The sequence below is a fragment of the Ranitomeya variabilis genome, chromosome 6 (genome assembly GCF_051348905.1).
Source record: "Ranitomeya variabilis isolate aRanVar5 chromosome 6, aRanVar5.hap1, whole genome shotgun sequence".
NCBI lineage: Eukaryota > Metazoa > Chordata > Amphibia > Anura > Dendrobatidae > Ranitomeya > Ranitomeya variabilis.
The window spans coordinates 137920126-137936458 of record NC_135237.1 but is presented as its reverse complement, the minus strand read 5'-3'; the positions used below and the strand labels follow the sequence as shown (position 1 = coordinate 137936458).

The 16333-nt window shown below is 44.2% G+C and overlaps 1 protein-coding gene across 1 annotated transcript in view; it reads left to right on the top strand.

Moving 5' to 3' along the window:
- Positions 1-14366: 14366 nt before the first annotated feature.
- TMEM108 (transmembrane protein 108) overlaps positions 14367-16333 on the top strand; it is a 307097-nt gene continuing 305130 nt past the window's right edge. Inside the window, exon 1 of the mRNA XM_077271905.1 lies at positions 14367-14690. The gene's annotated coding sequence lies outside the window, so the exon portion shown is untranslated. The remainder of the gene's footprint in view (positions 14691-16333) is intronic.

Here is a 16333-nt window from a genome sequence, read left to right as displayed (position 1 = left end):
AATGAATAATTATAATTATTATGCATTTTATCATGTTGTTAATACAACTTTGCTATATTCACTGTCTGTAACGTTTATTATTATAATTATATGTTTATTTGCACTTTGTTGTATAATTACTCCTCTAATTAAAGCACCTTTAAAACGATGGCATAAGCACTTATTATATTGCTTGAAAAGGTTCACATCATGAACCGAAACATCGTTATCTATCTATTTACTATCTATCTACTTTCTATTTATCTATCTACTATTTACCTATCAATTATCTATCTATCTACTATCTGTCACGCCAGTAACCTCTCAGCTCCATCCTACTCACTGTGGTCACTGCTCTGCTTCTCCATGTGTCAGGCTGTTTCACTGAGTTGCCTCTTGCAGCACTCCCAGTATTGTGGCATCTTCCTGCTTTCTCCACCTAACTATAGTGAGGCGCAGCCAGACTCTGCAATAATTTAACCCTGCTGTGTCCTGCAGAGTTTTGCTTCTTTGGCCAATCCGCTGCCAGCAGGGAATAGAAATACGTTAGGCAGCTCTTTCCTTCACTCCTTGACTGAGCTTTGGTTCGTCTTTGCGAATCACATCTAGTACCCAGTCAAGGTGTTTCGTTACTTGTCTCTCCTGTTAACAACCCAGCTTGTCATCTCATTTTGTCTGATCTCTCCACTCCTGACCCCAGCTACATATTTTGAACCTGTGCAGCCAGCCCTGACCTTGGACTTTCCGACCATGTCTCAGTCTTTGCTCTCTGTGCCTTGCATTGCTGACTTGACCCAAAGGTCAGCAACTGCTGTTCTGGGGGACTGCCCTGGAGTGGTACTTGGTGGCTACTAGTGATGAGCGAATATACTCGTTACTCAAGATTTCCCGAGCACGCTCAGAGATTTAGTTTTCTTTGCCACAGTTAAATGATTTACATCTGTTAGCCAGCTTGATTACATGTGGGGATTCCCTAGCAACCAGGTAACCCCCACATGTACTTATGCTGGCTAACAGATGTAAATCATTCAGCTGCGGCAATAAAAACTAAAACTCCAAGCAGTTACAAATACTCGGAGGACACCCGAGCGTGCTGAGGAAATCTCGAGTAATGAGTATATTTGCTCATCACTAGTGGCTACCCTAAGTACCCAAGCCTATTCTCATCATCAGAGGCTCTAGTAAAGATGATGTAACCAATTAGTTATGCCTCTCCATTGGCACAGTAGGTCCACATCTGTTATGGACCTGGTGGTTAGGAGCACCCGGAATGACCTGATGAGTAAACTAGTAATCGGAACAAGCTCTGGGAAAGTGGGAACTCTGCTGACCACAAACCCTACTCCTATCACACACACACTAGAAATAGCCGTGGAGCGTACCTAACTCTCCCTAGACGCCTCTTCACAGCCTAAGAGCTAACTACCCCTAAAGATAGAAATAGAAGCCTAACCTTGCCTCAGAGAAATTCCCCAAAGGTAAAGGCAGCCCCCCACATATATTGACTGTGAGTTAAGAGGAAAGTCACAAACACAGGAATGAAACAGGTTTTAGCAGAGGAGGCCAGACTTCACTAAATAGTCAGAGGATAGAAAAGGGAACTATGCGGTCAGCACAAAAGACTACAAAAAACCATGCAGAGTAAGCAAAAAGACTCCCCACACCGACTCACGGTGTGGAGGTGCCACTCTGCACCCCAGAGCTTCCAGCTAGCAAGGGAATATCATGATAGCAAGCTGGACTACAAATTGGCAGTACTAAGAAATATATTCAGGAAGCAGTAACAACAAATGAACTAGCAAAGGCTTAGCTTCTGCTGGAGTAGACAGGTCCTCAGAGAAGTCCAAGAGAGATGTGAACCAATACTGAAACATTGACAGCTGGCATGAAGTAACGATCTGAGTGGAGTTAAATAGGGAAGCCAACATAGCAATAAACGAGAGCAGCTGACAAAGCCAACCTCAGTGACCAGCAGTTCCGCTCAAAGCCACCAGAGGGAGTCCAAGAGCAGAACTAACCAAAGTACCATTCATGACCACAGGAGGGAGTCCGAGAACAGAATTCACAACACACATCCACTGCAATCACAGTAAGCTCATGGACAAAACAAAACCCAGAGACCCCAATTCTAAAGTACAAGTCCTGTACAAGGAAGTCTATGCTCAATGTGAGAGTCAAGACCAGCTCATGTAGGCAATTAATGTAGTGGCAACTTAGCTGCAGGATTTGTGAATCTCAGTCTCCAACCAGTCCCGCATCTCTATTGTGTCAGGCCATCCTTCCTCTGGACTAGAAGCCTCTCCAGGGAAACTACCTAAGGCTCCAGTTTCAGGTGGAGCGGCTAAGCTCTAGGTTCCACTCTCATTCCACTACGATGGACATCCCAAGGAGAGCTGCAGCTTCATAAACAAGTGCCAAATCCATTTCACACTCCATGTCCATCTTTTTCCATTGCACCAGAACAAGATTTCATTTATTGTCTCTTTGCTATTTGGACAAGCCCTGGCTTGTGCAAATCCCATTTGGGAGCATGGAGGTCCAGAGACCCATGATTAGGGATTCAGGCCACACCTCCTCAGCGCTCTTGTCCCTTTTGCCCTTAAGACAAGACGTGGACACTGTGGCTCAGTATGCTGTACATTTCTGTACCGTTGCTGTGGAGCAGGCTTGGAATGAGAAGCTCTGGTGGCAATCTTCTGGATGCCATTAGACACCTATTATCATGATGTTACTGTAGACATCTTTTGTGAAAAGAAGACAGAGGTCTTGCTACCCCATAGACCTTATGATTGTGCCATCGATCTTCAGTCTGGCACTTCTCCACCCCTGGCCAGGTATATACCCTATTTCTACCAGAGATTTGTGCCATGTCAGAGTACATCCAAGAAAATGTAGCCATGGTATTCATCTGTAAGTTCTCTTCTCCTGCCAGTGCCGGCTTCTTCTTCGTGACAAAGAAAGATGGTTCCCTACAAGGCATGTATTGAATATTGGGGCCTTAAAAAGATCACTTCGCCATTATGAACAAATATCCCTTGCCTTTGATTTCTAAACTATTTAACAAAATCTGTGGGACAAACATTTTAACTGAACTGGATCTACGAGGAGTCTATAACTTGAACCAGATCCATTAACACCTAAGACAGTCACTACAATTACCTTGTCATGCCCTTTGGTCTGTGCACCTGCTGTGTTTCAGGAATTTATTATTGACATCTTCTGGGAACTCCTCTATGTTTCCATGGCCATGTATTTGGATGACATTCTGATTTTCTCCCCTGATTTAGCTGCTTATACAAGACACACCCTTCAGGTTCTGCAAGCTCTACGGGAGAAAAGTTTGTTTGCAAATTTGTCCAAATGTGTCTTCAAAAGATTGTCCTTGCAATTTTTTAGCTACATTGTTTCCCATCAGAGTCTCGAAATGGATCCTGCAAAGGTTTCTGCTGTTCTCTCCTGGTCTCGCCCTCAAGGCTTGTGGGCCATCAAGCAGTTCATGGATTTCACCAATTTCTACAGGTAATTTTTTTCTTTACTTCTCATCCCTCATGGCACCCATCTCTGCCTTAACTAATAAAGGGGCTAAAGCTAAGCTCTGGTCTGAATCGGCTGTGTCGGCCTTCCACCACTTGAAAGAGGCCTTCACGAGAGCTCCAGTGCTGCACCACCCCGATCCTAACAAACAGTAGTGGATGCCTCCTCTATTGCTGCTGGAGCAGTCCTTCTGTAAAAGACTTCCTCGGGGATGTCTATCACCTGTGGTTTTTTTCTCTTAAATGTTTTTCATCGGCATATTAAAAATATCCTATGGTGGATTGCAGCGCCCCAGAGACCTGGTCGTTGCAGTAACGTCGCTCTGCCGCTAAGGGGAGTGATGTTATGTCTGATTGCACTAAAGGAGTTCACCTGACCAGGTATCACAGTCACACATTACACTTCACACTCTGGCCACCAGGGGGAGCAAAGGGTTCTATGTATTAGGCCACTCCTCACACTCTGGTAAAACTGGGGGTTGGATAGGAAGTTAGGAAGAAGCTGACTGGGTTTTGCCCAGGTAACATCTAGTGAGAGGAGAGCGTTACTTGGGAAAATTCAGGGGGGGTCCCTGTCAGGGGTGGGATCCTGACAGAGGCCTAGTGAAAGGACATATCATTACGGAGCTGCGCCTGCACCTCATTGTGGTGGCATCTTAAGAAAGGACACGAAGCGAAGGATATTGTGAAGAAGTGAGAAACGAGATCACAGCACAAAGGCGATAGAACCAGTATGAGTCGTGCCCCGAGATCGGCAACATCCTACTGAGGCACGTAGCCGGTGGCCGGAACGCCGAGAAAGTAACAGACTCTACGCATTACTTTAAACCAACGGCAGGACAGTTAACTTTAGGTTGGCTGTCTCACCTTTTTCACCTAATGAAGACAACGGAGGCAATTGTAGGAGAGGGGCGTCTCTAGGGTCCCTATAAAATAACTCCAAGCCTACACCGTCATACGAGTGCATCCTATCCATATCATCTGGGGGACGGAGAGAGAGAAAGAACAGAAACATACACGACAGTTGTGAGGACTATCCCGTGGTGCTCAGCAGGGAAGTACTACAACACCCAGGCGCTAGTAGGTAGGCGACAGATTTCCACCTGCAAAGGGAACTCTGGATGTGCCTTCGGACCAGCCGGTCTCAGCCAGCCCTGTTAACAGTGCTCTGGATTGCGGATGCCGAAGCCTTCAGTAAAGAGGTAAAGAGACTGCAACCCTGTGTCCTTGTTATTTACTGCGACCTACACCGTCACCTACATCTTTAATTGGGCGCCCCTTAGCAGGCCACGGACCGGGTCAGGCCACCGTGACATCCCCAGAACTGAGAGAGAGACCCGGTACCAAGTACCCCACTGCCCTGCGTCTGGGGGCCGCTCCAGGATCATGAACTACTTTCCATTATGAAGCTTGAGGAATGGTGACATTTCCTGAAAGTCGCCAGCTCTCCAATATTAATATACATGGATCATGAGAATTTGTCCTTTCTGCAGTCCATCCAACGGTTAAATCCTCGTCAAGCTATGCACTGGGTATGAAACTCTTCTTCACCTGTTTCAACTTTGAGTTGTACTTCTATGCTGTGTAGAGGAATGTCATAGAGGATGCCTTGTCTCAATCATTCGTCTTGACAGATTCCAAGGAAAAATCACAGCACATCATTAACCCAGCTAGGATTGTAGAAGCTGTTTCTGTTTTTTTAAAAGACATTCCTCCGGGTAAGATCTTTATTCCAATTGCTAGGAAAGGGAGAATTTTGTCCAGGGGACACAAATCCAACCTGGCCGGCCATGTGAGTATATGTAAGTTTACTGAGCTGATTGCTCACTGCTTCTGGTGGCTTTCACAGGCCAAGGTTTTCAGGACTTTGTAACAGCCTGTTCACTATGAGACACATTCGCAGAAACAAGTCTGCTGGTCTCCTTTGGTCTTTTCCGATCTCTTCTGTTCCCTGGCAACACATTGCCATGGATTTAATCACAGACCTTCCCCTCTCTGAGGGTTACACCATGACAATATGGGTCATGGTGGACCGCTTCTCCTAGATGGCTCATTTCATTCCTTTGGTTGGTTTTCCATCAGCTCCCAAGCTCGCCACGCAGTTTTTTCCACATGTGTTTCATCTCCATGTTCTTCCTCTTAACTGTCTCTGATGGTGGAGTCCAGTTCATATCTAAGTTTTGGAGAGCTCTTTGCAAGCTGCTGAATGTTTAGCTGGATTTCTCCTCCGTGTACCATCCTCAGACCAATAGACAAGTGGAACAGGTTAACCAGGTTCCTGAGAACAACTTACGCCACTTTATCTCTGCCCATCAGGATGATTGTGTGCAGTTACTTCCCTGGGCAGTTATCCTACAACAACCATATTGAGGATCCTTGTACAAGAAAAAATGAGGGCACTCACCAGTCTTCACTAGATTCAATCCTTTATTAGTCACATATCCAGATAAAATTCATGGCCGGGAACAGAGGAGCCGAAGCTCGTGTGAGCAGGGGAGAATACTGACAACGGCCGTTTCGCGCTGTGCTTGCGCTTCTACGGGTCAATGTGTAAGGGTACTGTGGCGGAAATATAGTGCCGGCCATGACACCTCCCCCTCCACCAAAACCCTCCCACAACTTTTAAAATACACTTACTAAAAAAGCACATTAAAATACAATCTCATGTTGCAAACATATCCGCATAAGACAAATCATGGCTGATATAAAGATAATCTACCACATTCTCAAAGAAATTATGCATTAATAATAATATGTTCTACCGCATAAATATTCCACACTACCCATCCAATTTATTTGCAATTATTTCTACTTATCCTCTGCGTCCAACGCTATTCTTGTTACAGGAAAATAGACATATCCACTCTGTCGTTAAACCCCAGGGGTCCCAGCGCATTACTGCGCATGATCCATCTCGCCTCACATCTCAGGAGCAAGTTGTTCAAATCACCCCCTCTGGACGGCAAGTTTACCTTCTCAATTCCCGCAAAGGTGAGACTCTTTGTACTACCCCCGTGCTTCTCTTTTATGTGGGCGATCAATCGCGGTACCCCTTTGCCTGTTATCACAGACCTGCAATGTTCACGGAACCGCACATACATCGGTCGAATGGTCTTCCCGATGTAATAGTACCTGCAGGGACAGAAGACCACATAAACTACGTGGTCTGTTTTACACGTGATGAAATCCTTGACCACATGCTCTACTGCCCCCATTCGTAGGACAGGATCCGTCACATGCTGGCTACAACAAGAACTGTGCCCGCACCTAAAATTACCTTTCGGCACCATGCTATTTAACCAATTCTGATTGGGCTTCGTAATGCGGTTTCTTACCAACTTATCCTTCAATCTGCCACTACGTTTACTGGCTATCAGAGGGCCTCTCGCCACAACATCCACTAATTCCTTGTCACGTCCTAGAATATGCCAATTCTTATTAATAGCTAACCATATCTGTCGATCCATGTTGCTGTAAGCAAAACAGAACGTGAATCTTTTTCCTGTGTCCGGGTTCCGGGTACACGATGTCTGACTATTAACCATCTTTCTTTACCTAGTTACTTTTTCTTTTGCTGACATCAGTAGTTTGTGCGGATAACCCCTCTGTTCAAATCTCTGTACCATTTCTTCAGATTGGCGCTCAAAGCCCTCATCAGTGTTGTTTACTCTACTCACTCTCAAAAACTGACTGTGGGGTAATGCCCTCTTTGTGTGCGCCGGGTGAAAACTCTTAAAATGCATCATGGTATTTGTTGCCACCGGTTTGCGATACAGTGATGTACAAACCTCCCCTTCCTTGACCTCTACCAGAACGTCCAAGAATTCTAACCGCTGACCACCAAACACTGACGTGAAGGCCATATTCATACTATTGTCCCTGTTCAATTGTGTCACAAACTTATTGAAAACCTCCTCTGTGTCATCCCAGACCAACACTATATCGTCTATATATCTTTGATAGAATTTAATATGCCGCAGAAAATTATTCCTGTTTGAATAGACGTATTCCTCCTCAAAGAGACCCAAAAACAGATTGGCGAAAGTACACGCTGCCGGAGTCCCCATCGCAGTCCCCACTTCTTGCACGTACCATTCGTCCAAGAACATGAAAGCATTATGGGTCAGGATAAAATCCAACCCCTCACATATGAAATTGATAAATTCACGACTTTTACTAGTAGTGCACAAAATCCGCTCAATGGCCTCAACCCCTGCCTTCTGCGGGATTCTAGTATAACCATATTGAGGAGTCTTTTGGAGCATCTCAATTTTTCATTGTATACTCCCAGCAACTGCAAGTGCCCTCTCCTATGTTTACTTCCTCTGGGGTTCCACCAGTTGATTCCTCCTATGATGAAATCTTCCAGATCTGGAAGTGGATTCAGACCTCTCTCCTTATGTCCTTGTACCAGACGAAGTCTCATGCTGACAAAAAGAGAGGTTCACCACCTCTTTATTGTTCAGGGGATAAAGTCTGGTTATCTTCCAGAAATGTTCATCTGAAATTGCCCTCTCACAAGTTTGCACTCCTGCTACCTTAGCTCATTCAAAATCCTCTGACAAATCAATTTGGTGACTTACAGTCTTCAGCTCTCGGTGAATCTAGGGATTCTGAATTTGGTCCACATCTCGCTCCTGAAGCCGGTGATCTTGAATCGCTTCTCTAGACCCCATACTCCTACCTCTACTTCTGCTTCTGTGGTCCCTTGGATGTGATTGAGGTAAGGGGCTTTCTGGATACTAAGAAGGTTCGGGGAAAGACTTTTTATTTGGTCGATTGGCAGGGTTTTGGTCCTAAGGAGAGATCTTGGCCGCCTGCTGAAAACATCTGCGCTCCTACTGTTCTTGAAAGGTTTCTCTGTCAGTCTGGCCAAAAAGAAGGGGATTAAGGGGGTACTGTAACGCTGATACCTCACACACCTTCTCAGCCCCGTTCTACTCACTGCAGTCAGCGCTCAGGCTCTCCTCGTGTCAAGTCCTCTCACTGAGTTTCCTCTTGTAGTAATCCCAGCACTGCTGCATCTTCCTGCTGTCTCTACCTGGCTATAGCAATGTGTGTCCAGACTATGCAGGCATTTAACCCTGCTGTGTCCTGCAGAGTTTTAATTCCTGGCCTATCCACTGCCAGCAAAGGATATATTAGGTAGCTCCTCCCTCCACTCCTTGCCTGAGCTTTGATTCTAGTTTGTAGTTTGCATCTAGTTCACAGTCAAGGTGTTTTATTGCTTGTCTCTCCTGTTACCAACCCGGCTTATCTTCTCATTTTGTCTTTCTGTTCTTGACTAGTGTTGAGCATTCCGATACCGCAAGTATCGGGTATCGGACGATACTTGCGGGTATCGGAATTCCGATACCGAGATCCGATACTTTTGTGATATCGGGAATCGGTATCGGGATTAATATCAATGTGTAAAAGAAAGAATTAAAATAAAAAATAGGGATATACTCACCTCTCCGACGCAGCCTGCACCTTACCGAGGGAACTGGCAGCCTACTTTGCTTAAAATGCGCGCGTTTACTGCCTTCCGTGACGTCACGGCTTCTGATTGGTCGCGTGCCGCCCATGTGACCGCGACGCGACCAATCACAACAAGCCGTGACGTAATTTTCAGGTCCTGAATGCCTAATTCTAGGCATTCAGGACCTGAAAATTACATCACGGCTTCTGATTGGTCGCGTGCCGCCCATGTGACCGCGACGCGACCAATCACAACAAGCCGTGACGTAATTTTCAGGTCCTGAATGCCTAATTCTAGGCATTCAGGACCTGAAAATTACGTCACGGCTTCTGATTGGTCGCGTGCCGCCCATGTGACCGCGACGCGACCAATCACAACAAGCGGTGACGTAATTTTCAGGTCCTGAATGCCTAATTCTAGAACGGCTTGTTGTGATTGGTCGCGTCGCGGTCACATGGGCGGCACGCGACCAATCAGAAGCCGTGACGTCACGAAAGGCAGTAAACACGCGCATTTTAAGCAAAGAAGGCTGCCGGTTCCCTCGATAAGGTGCAGGCTGCGTCGGAGAGGTGAGTATATCAATATTTTTTATTTTAATTCTTTATTTTACACATTAATATGGATCCCAGGGCCTGAAGGACTACTTTATACTTTCCGATACCGATACTTTCAAGTATCGGACGGTATCGCTCAACACTACTCTTGACCCCAGCTACATATTTTGAACCTGTACTGCCTGCCTCAGTCTTCCTCACCATGTCTCAGTCTTCGCCCTCTGTGCCTTGTATTTCTGACCTGACCCGAAGGTCAGCTACCCTGGAGTTGTGCCCCTCCAGGGTAAGCCTGGCCAGTAGCTCAGTGGATCCACACCTACCGCTTCCACACTAGCCATCTAATTATCTATCTATTTATGGTTGATGGGCCTACATGAATTGGTCAATTTAGGTGCTAAGAATCTTCATTTTTGTAAGTACATCTTACTGAGTAATAACACAGTTAGATTCAATGTCTTCAGTGTTTGCACATATCTTGGCTCATAGAGAGTGCTGCTGTGTTTTTCTTTTTTATATAATGCAGCTATCACAGCAGGCACCTGTTCACACTTAGAAGGTGCTGGTCAGGTTTTTTTCTTTATTTTTATCTATTATGTATCTACTTTCCATCTATCCATATATCCATTATTTATCTACTATCATCATCTATCTACTATTCATCATCCATCTACTATCTATCTATCTATCTATCTATCTATCTATCTATCTATCTATCTATCTATCTACCCAATCCAGGTGGATAAAGCTGCTTTATAGATGAAATGACAAAACATGTCCATATATTCATTTATGGCCAGCAGCTTAGCTACTGGGTGGGCAGCGGGGGTGGACGCCCTGGACTTGACCTCTGAGGGCCCCACCCAGAGCTATGCAACTGGTACATGTTCACGCTCCCTCTCCGATCATTCCTCCTCTGCATCTGATGTCAGTGATGAAGACACTGACAGTGGGGGCGATGACGTGACACAACATGGAGCCCGCTGTTTTGGAATGTGCGCTTGGAGCTGGGATGGGTGTGCAGAGCAGCAGGGGAATGAGGAGGACAGGTGAGTATTGTATTTTTTCATGGTGTGTGCATTATACAGTATGGAGGAACGTGGAGAGTGCATTATACAATATAGAGGCCTATGGGGATTGCATTATACTATATAGAGTCCTATGGGGAGTGCATTATACTATATAGAAGTCTATGGTGAGTGCATTATAGTATAGAGGCCTATCGAGAGTGCATTATACTATATAGAGGCCTATGGGTAGTGCACTATATTATATAGAGGCCTATGGGGAGTGTATTATACTATATAAAGACATATGGGGAGTGCATTACACTATATATAGGCCAAAGGGTAATGCATTATACTATATGGAGGCTTATGGAGAGAGCATTATACTATATGGAAGGCTATGGGAAGTACATTATACTATATGAAGGTCTATGGGAAGTGCATTATACTATATGGAGGCCTATGGAGAGTGCATTATACTATATAGAGGTCTATGGTGAGTGCATTATACTATAGAGGCCTATGAAGAGTGCATTATATTATATTGAAGCCTATGGGGAGTGTATTATACTAAATTAAGGCATATAGGGAGTGCATTTTACTATATATAGGCCAAAGGGTAGTGCATTATACTATATGGAGGCCTAAGGGGAGAGTATTATGCTATATGGAGGGTTATGGGAAGTGCATTATACTATATGGAGGTCTATGGGAAGTGCATTATACTATATGGAGGCCTATGGGAAGTGCATTATCCTATATAGAGGTCTATGGTGAGTGCCTTATACTATAGAGGCCTATGGAGAGTGCATTATACTATATGGAGGCCTATGGGGAGGGGATTATATATATATGGAGGGCTATGGGAAGTGCATTATACTATATGGAGGTCTATGGGAAGAGCAATATACTATATGGAGGCCTATGGGGAGTGCATTATATTATATAAAGGCATATGGGGAGTGCATTATACTATATAGAGGCCTATGGGGAGTGAATTATGTTATATGAAGGACTATGGTAAGTGCATTATACTATATTGAGGCCTTTGAGGAGTACAGTATGGAGGTCTATGGGGTGAATTATACTATATGGAGGCTATTTAGGGGGCTATCATACAGTGTGAGGATTAAAGTGTGGGGGTCATCAGTGTTACAGTGTTGGAGCCATAAAAGTTTGTGCGCTACTAAAGGGTCAGTATCCTGTATGAGGGGTACTGTACAGTGTGGGGGCATTATACTGTGTGTAAGAGAGCATCATACTGTGTAGAAGGGAGCTGTGCTGGGGGAAACTCTGGACATTAAATGTTAAGTGGGCACTTATTGTTATTGGGAAACTCATGATATTGTGACTGCCAAAGGGGCACACAGAGGGCATTATTACTTTCTCGGGGGAAACTGTGGGCACTGTTTTCTAGGGCATTTGCCCAGGGCATTACTATATTCTAGAGGTTTGTTTTACCATCTAAGGGGCACACAGAACTACACAGAAAGTGCAGTAATAGAGACACATATGCCAGCAGTGGCTTAGTACTGGGGTATCAGTAGGTTGAGGAGTTTGTGCAGGTTGGGAATAGATGGGGCCTTTCTGAAAATGTGAGAAGTCAAATGTGTCTTTGTTGTAATCTCTGCAGATTAGTCCTGGCTGGAAGAAGTTGACTTGTCTTCTCGGTCTGGGCCAAATGGAAAAGACACGAAAAGTGAACGATTCCATCAGAAAGAACATAAACTGTAAGTCACTATCTGTAACTGTACTGTGATCTCTTAGATGTTCTGCAGGACTGGTATCTACCACTGACCATATGGTGGTAATATCAGTGTTGGTCTCTGTATAGAGATTATTTTCATTAACAGCATTGTCATCTGCTGATATTCACCTACATCCACTATTAGGGTGCACCACCATAGTTGTAATCAGAGCTACCTGATTAGGGGCCCACACAGAAGTTTCGCGTCGCCCCACTGCTCCCTGACCCAAAATACTACACCGTGTTCCAAATTATTATGCAAATTGGATTTAAGTGTCATAAAGATTTAATTGTTTTGTTTTTTCAAATAAACTCATGGATGGTATTGTGTCTCAGGGCTCAATGGATCACTGAAATCAATCTTAAACATGTGATAATTAGTTTTCCAGGTGATTCTAACTAAAGGAAAACTACTTAAAAATTATGTTTCACATTATTAAACAGGCAATAAGGGAAATAAAAAGGATCTCTCTGCTGCTGAAAAGCGTTAAATAGTCTAATGCCTTGGACAAGGTATGAAAACATTAGATATTTCATGAAAACTTAAGAGTGATCATCATACTGTGAAGAGGTTTGTGACTGAAAGAGAGCACAGACAGAGTTCATGCAAATAAAGGCATAATGAGAAAGGTTTCTGCCAGAGAAATTCATTGGATTAAGAGAGCAGCTGCCAAAATACCATTACAAAGCAGCAAACATTTATTCGAAGCTGCTAGTGCCTCTGGTGTCCCTCGAACCACAAGGTGTTGGATCCTTCAAAGGCTTGCTGTGGTACATAAACCTACTATTCGCCCACCCCTAAACAATGTTCACAAGCAGAAATGGTTGCAGTGGGCCCAGACATACATCAAGACTAATTTCCAAACAATCTTGTTTACTGATGAGTGTCGAGCAACCCTGGATGGTCCAGATGGATGGAGTAGTGGATGGTCGGTGGATGGCCACCATCTCCCAACAAGGCTGCGACGTCAACAAGGAGGTGGAAGAGTCATTTTTTGGACCGGAATCATGGGAAAACAGCTGGTAGGGCCCTTTAATGTTCCTGAAGGTGTGAAAATGACCTCTGCAAAGTATATAGAGTTTCTGACTGACAACTTTCTTCCATGGTCTAAAAAGCAGAAACTTGCCTTGAGGAGCAAAATCATCTTCATGCTGACAATGCACGATCTCATACTGCAAAGAATACCTCTGAGTCATTGGCTGCTATGGGCATAAAAGGAGATAAACTCATGGTGTGGCCACCATCTTTCCCTGACCTCAACCCTATAGAGAACCTTTGGAGTATCATCACACAAAAGATCTATGAGGGTGGGAGGCAGTTCACATCAAAACAGCAGCTCTGGGAGGCTATTCTGACTTCATGCAAAGAAATACAAGCAGAAACTCCCCAAAAACTGACAAGTTCAATGGATGCAAGGATTGTGAACGTGATATCAAAGAAGGGGTCCTATGTTAACATGTAAATTGGCCTGTTAGGATATTTTGGAGTTAATGCTGCAAATTCCACAAATGAGCATTTTCAGTTCTTTAAAACATATCAAATGTTTAGAAATTCTACTGTGCCTAATAATTTGGAACAGTGCATTTTGAGTTTTTATTCATTTTGGAGATTATACTGTTATCATTGTGAGGTTTCTTCAATAAAATTCGATGTATACTCTAACGGGTGATGACTTTTATTAGACTGACTGTCATTTGCACTGACCATTTAGGAAAATCCGAGAAAAATATCATTTGCATAATAATTTGGAACATGGTGTAGATACGCCTCTGTTTGTGGGACATCTTTATGGATTGAACTGCCTGTACCTATTACAGGATCCTAAAAATGGCATTAGTAAGACGTAGTAAGTAATGTATGTGATACTTTTTTTATCAAAAGGATTTGGCATGTGCTACTATAAAAGCAGAGAATAGTATCATTACTGAGGATCATCATTGAGATGAAGTTCATTGAAAAATCGTCAGCTCCATGACCTGCTCTGATTCAACAAGTCATTCCCACTTAATGCAGAAGTATTATTCTTAATAGCATAATATGTCTCTCCTAGAGCGGTATTATCACTGGCATCATGACTGCTACTATCAGCAGATGCAACCAGCTCTGCCAAACGACTGCATCTTGCAATCCAGTCCAAACAAAGGGGGGCGACAAAGCCTCTGCTCCCAAATGTAGCAGTGTAGGAGCTCAGTATCCCCCTTGCCAGGACTCTTCTGGGCCATGATTGGCCACAGCAGCTATGTGATTCATCCCAGCCTGCTGGAGCTATTGGTCCCCCCCAGTAGCAGAGTCTGCTGGGGGAGGATCAGCCTGTGCTGGATACAGAGCTGAGGCTGCTACATAGAAGGGCAGCAGCTCACACACTGGAGTGGCTTATTCACTATTTGGAGAGCTTGCTTTTTATAAGAAAGGTAAGATTTTTCATTCATCTTCCTGTTGATGGAACTTCACATCAATCCTTCCATGATGAGCAGAGTCTCCATTAGACATGATCTGCTCTTACGCTGTAAGATTTATGTCTACAAAGGAATCAAGCAGCAGGTTATTAAAGTGACATTAGTTCCTGGGATTCAGACATCACAGGGAACATCTGTTACAATGTCTTCAGCTTTATTGGATACTATGCAGTAGTGATCAATTCTAGATTGCATGCAGTAGGATTTGATGCCTATGTGAGCACTTGGGGTATGGATGGCACCGGCTAATGCTGTCACTACATATCGGATCCTGGATGCAACAGTATTTTATGACGTCCATATGATGCCAGGGGGTGGCTATAATGTGACGCTTTCTGTGCATCCAGGGGCCTCAGAGACTTACAGATAAGTCAAGTAGAAGTTTTATGTAGATATAAGCCTGTAACCATTCTGGGGACTTTTCACTAATGCCCTGCTCTCAGGAACACTTAGTATTGCTATACTCTGGCATCCAGGCTGCACCACAATTGACATAGAGCTTGGTACAGTGAATGGCAAACTACAACCCCCCCATAGTCAGAGGCAACCAGCATCCTCCATGTGTTACTGTGAGAACAGATGTCACATCTTGGAAGCTGATCTCTTAAATGAACCAAGATTCATTGACATAATCCTTTAGGCATAATGCCAGTGCTTGGTGCTGGGCAAAGCACCCAGTGTAGTAACTAGGCCATTGGTGATTACAGTATTTAGGGTTTGGCTATTAACTGATTAATGTAGCCGAAGAAAGAAGAGAAGAAAAAAGGGTTGCTGTCCTTTGGTTTACAATGGGTTAAGAATTCTTTTAAAACACTTCACTTGGAGCAGATGATCAGAAATGATCCTTTAACCCTCTGGCTGCTGGAGGGGATGGAGGTGTGGTGGCATAGGCGGCAGTAGTAAAGGGCTTGCAGTGGAGGCTCAGCACCATTGGTGGTGACCAGGAGACCAGATTCAGCACTGGAGCAGTGGACAGCTCCTCTATGCAGCACCTTACACACAGAGCTTCACAGTCATTAGCCTGGGATCTTAATGAATGCTGGAGGTGGGTTACCTAGGGGGTCTCTAGTCATCGGAAAGCCAAGTAATAGAAGAATGGGATGTTAGAAGGCACAGCAGTGGAAATGGCTCAAGATACTGGAGAGTACTGTTTAATAAAGGCCATATCATTTAAGGACATGGCAATTTACATGGCAGTGACTACGTGACCTTGGGAATGCCATGTTACGCGCCCTGAGCACCTTTTAGAATCTACTTGCGGAAAAAAATGTTCCTTTCCACACATAACCTAGTCATATAAAGCATCATATTGTTGCTGTGGACGTGCAATATAATTGTAGTAACATTTACGGAGGTTATAAAATGGTCTTCTCTTCATGCTTTTTTCTTGAAATAAATGAAGTGTATGTACAACATTCTCCGCATATTTCAGCAGAGCTCTCTTTGTTTTCTAGAGAAGTCTAATCCTTTGCTTGCCCACATAGACAAATGTACAGATCCATAATATATCTATATGAATCAATCCTCAGGTTCATGTACATGATCCATCACCACCATCGCCTCTAATGTATAGCAATACAGAGAACGTGGAGATCCAG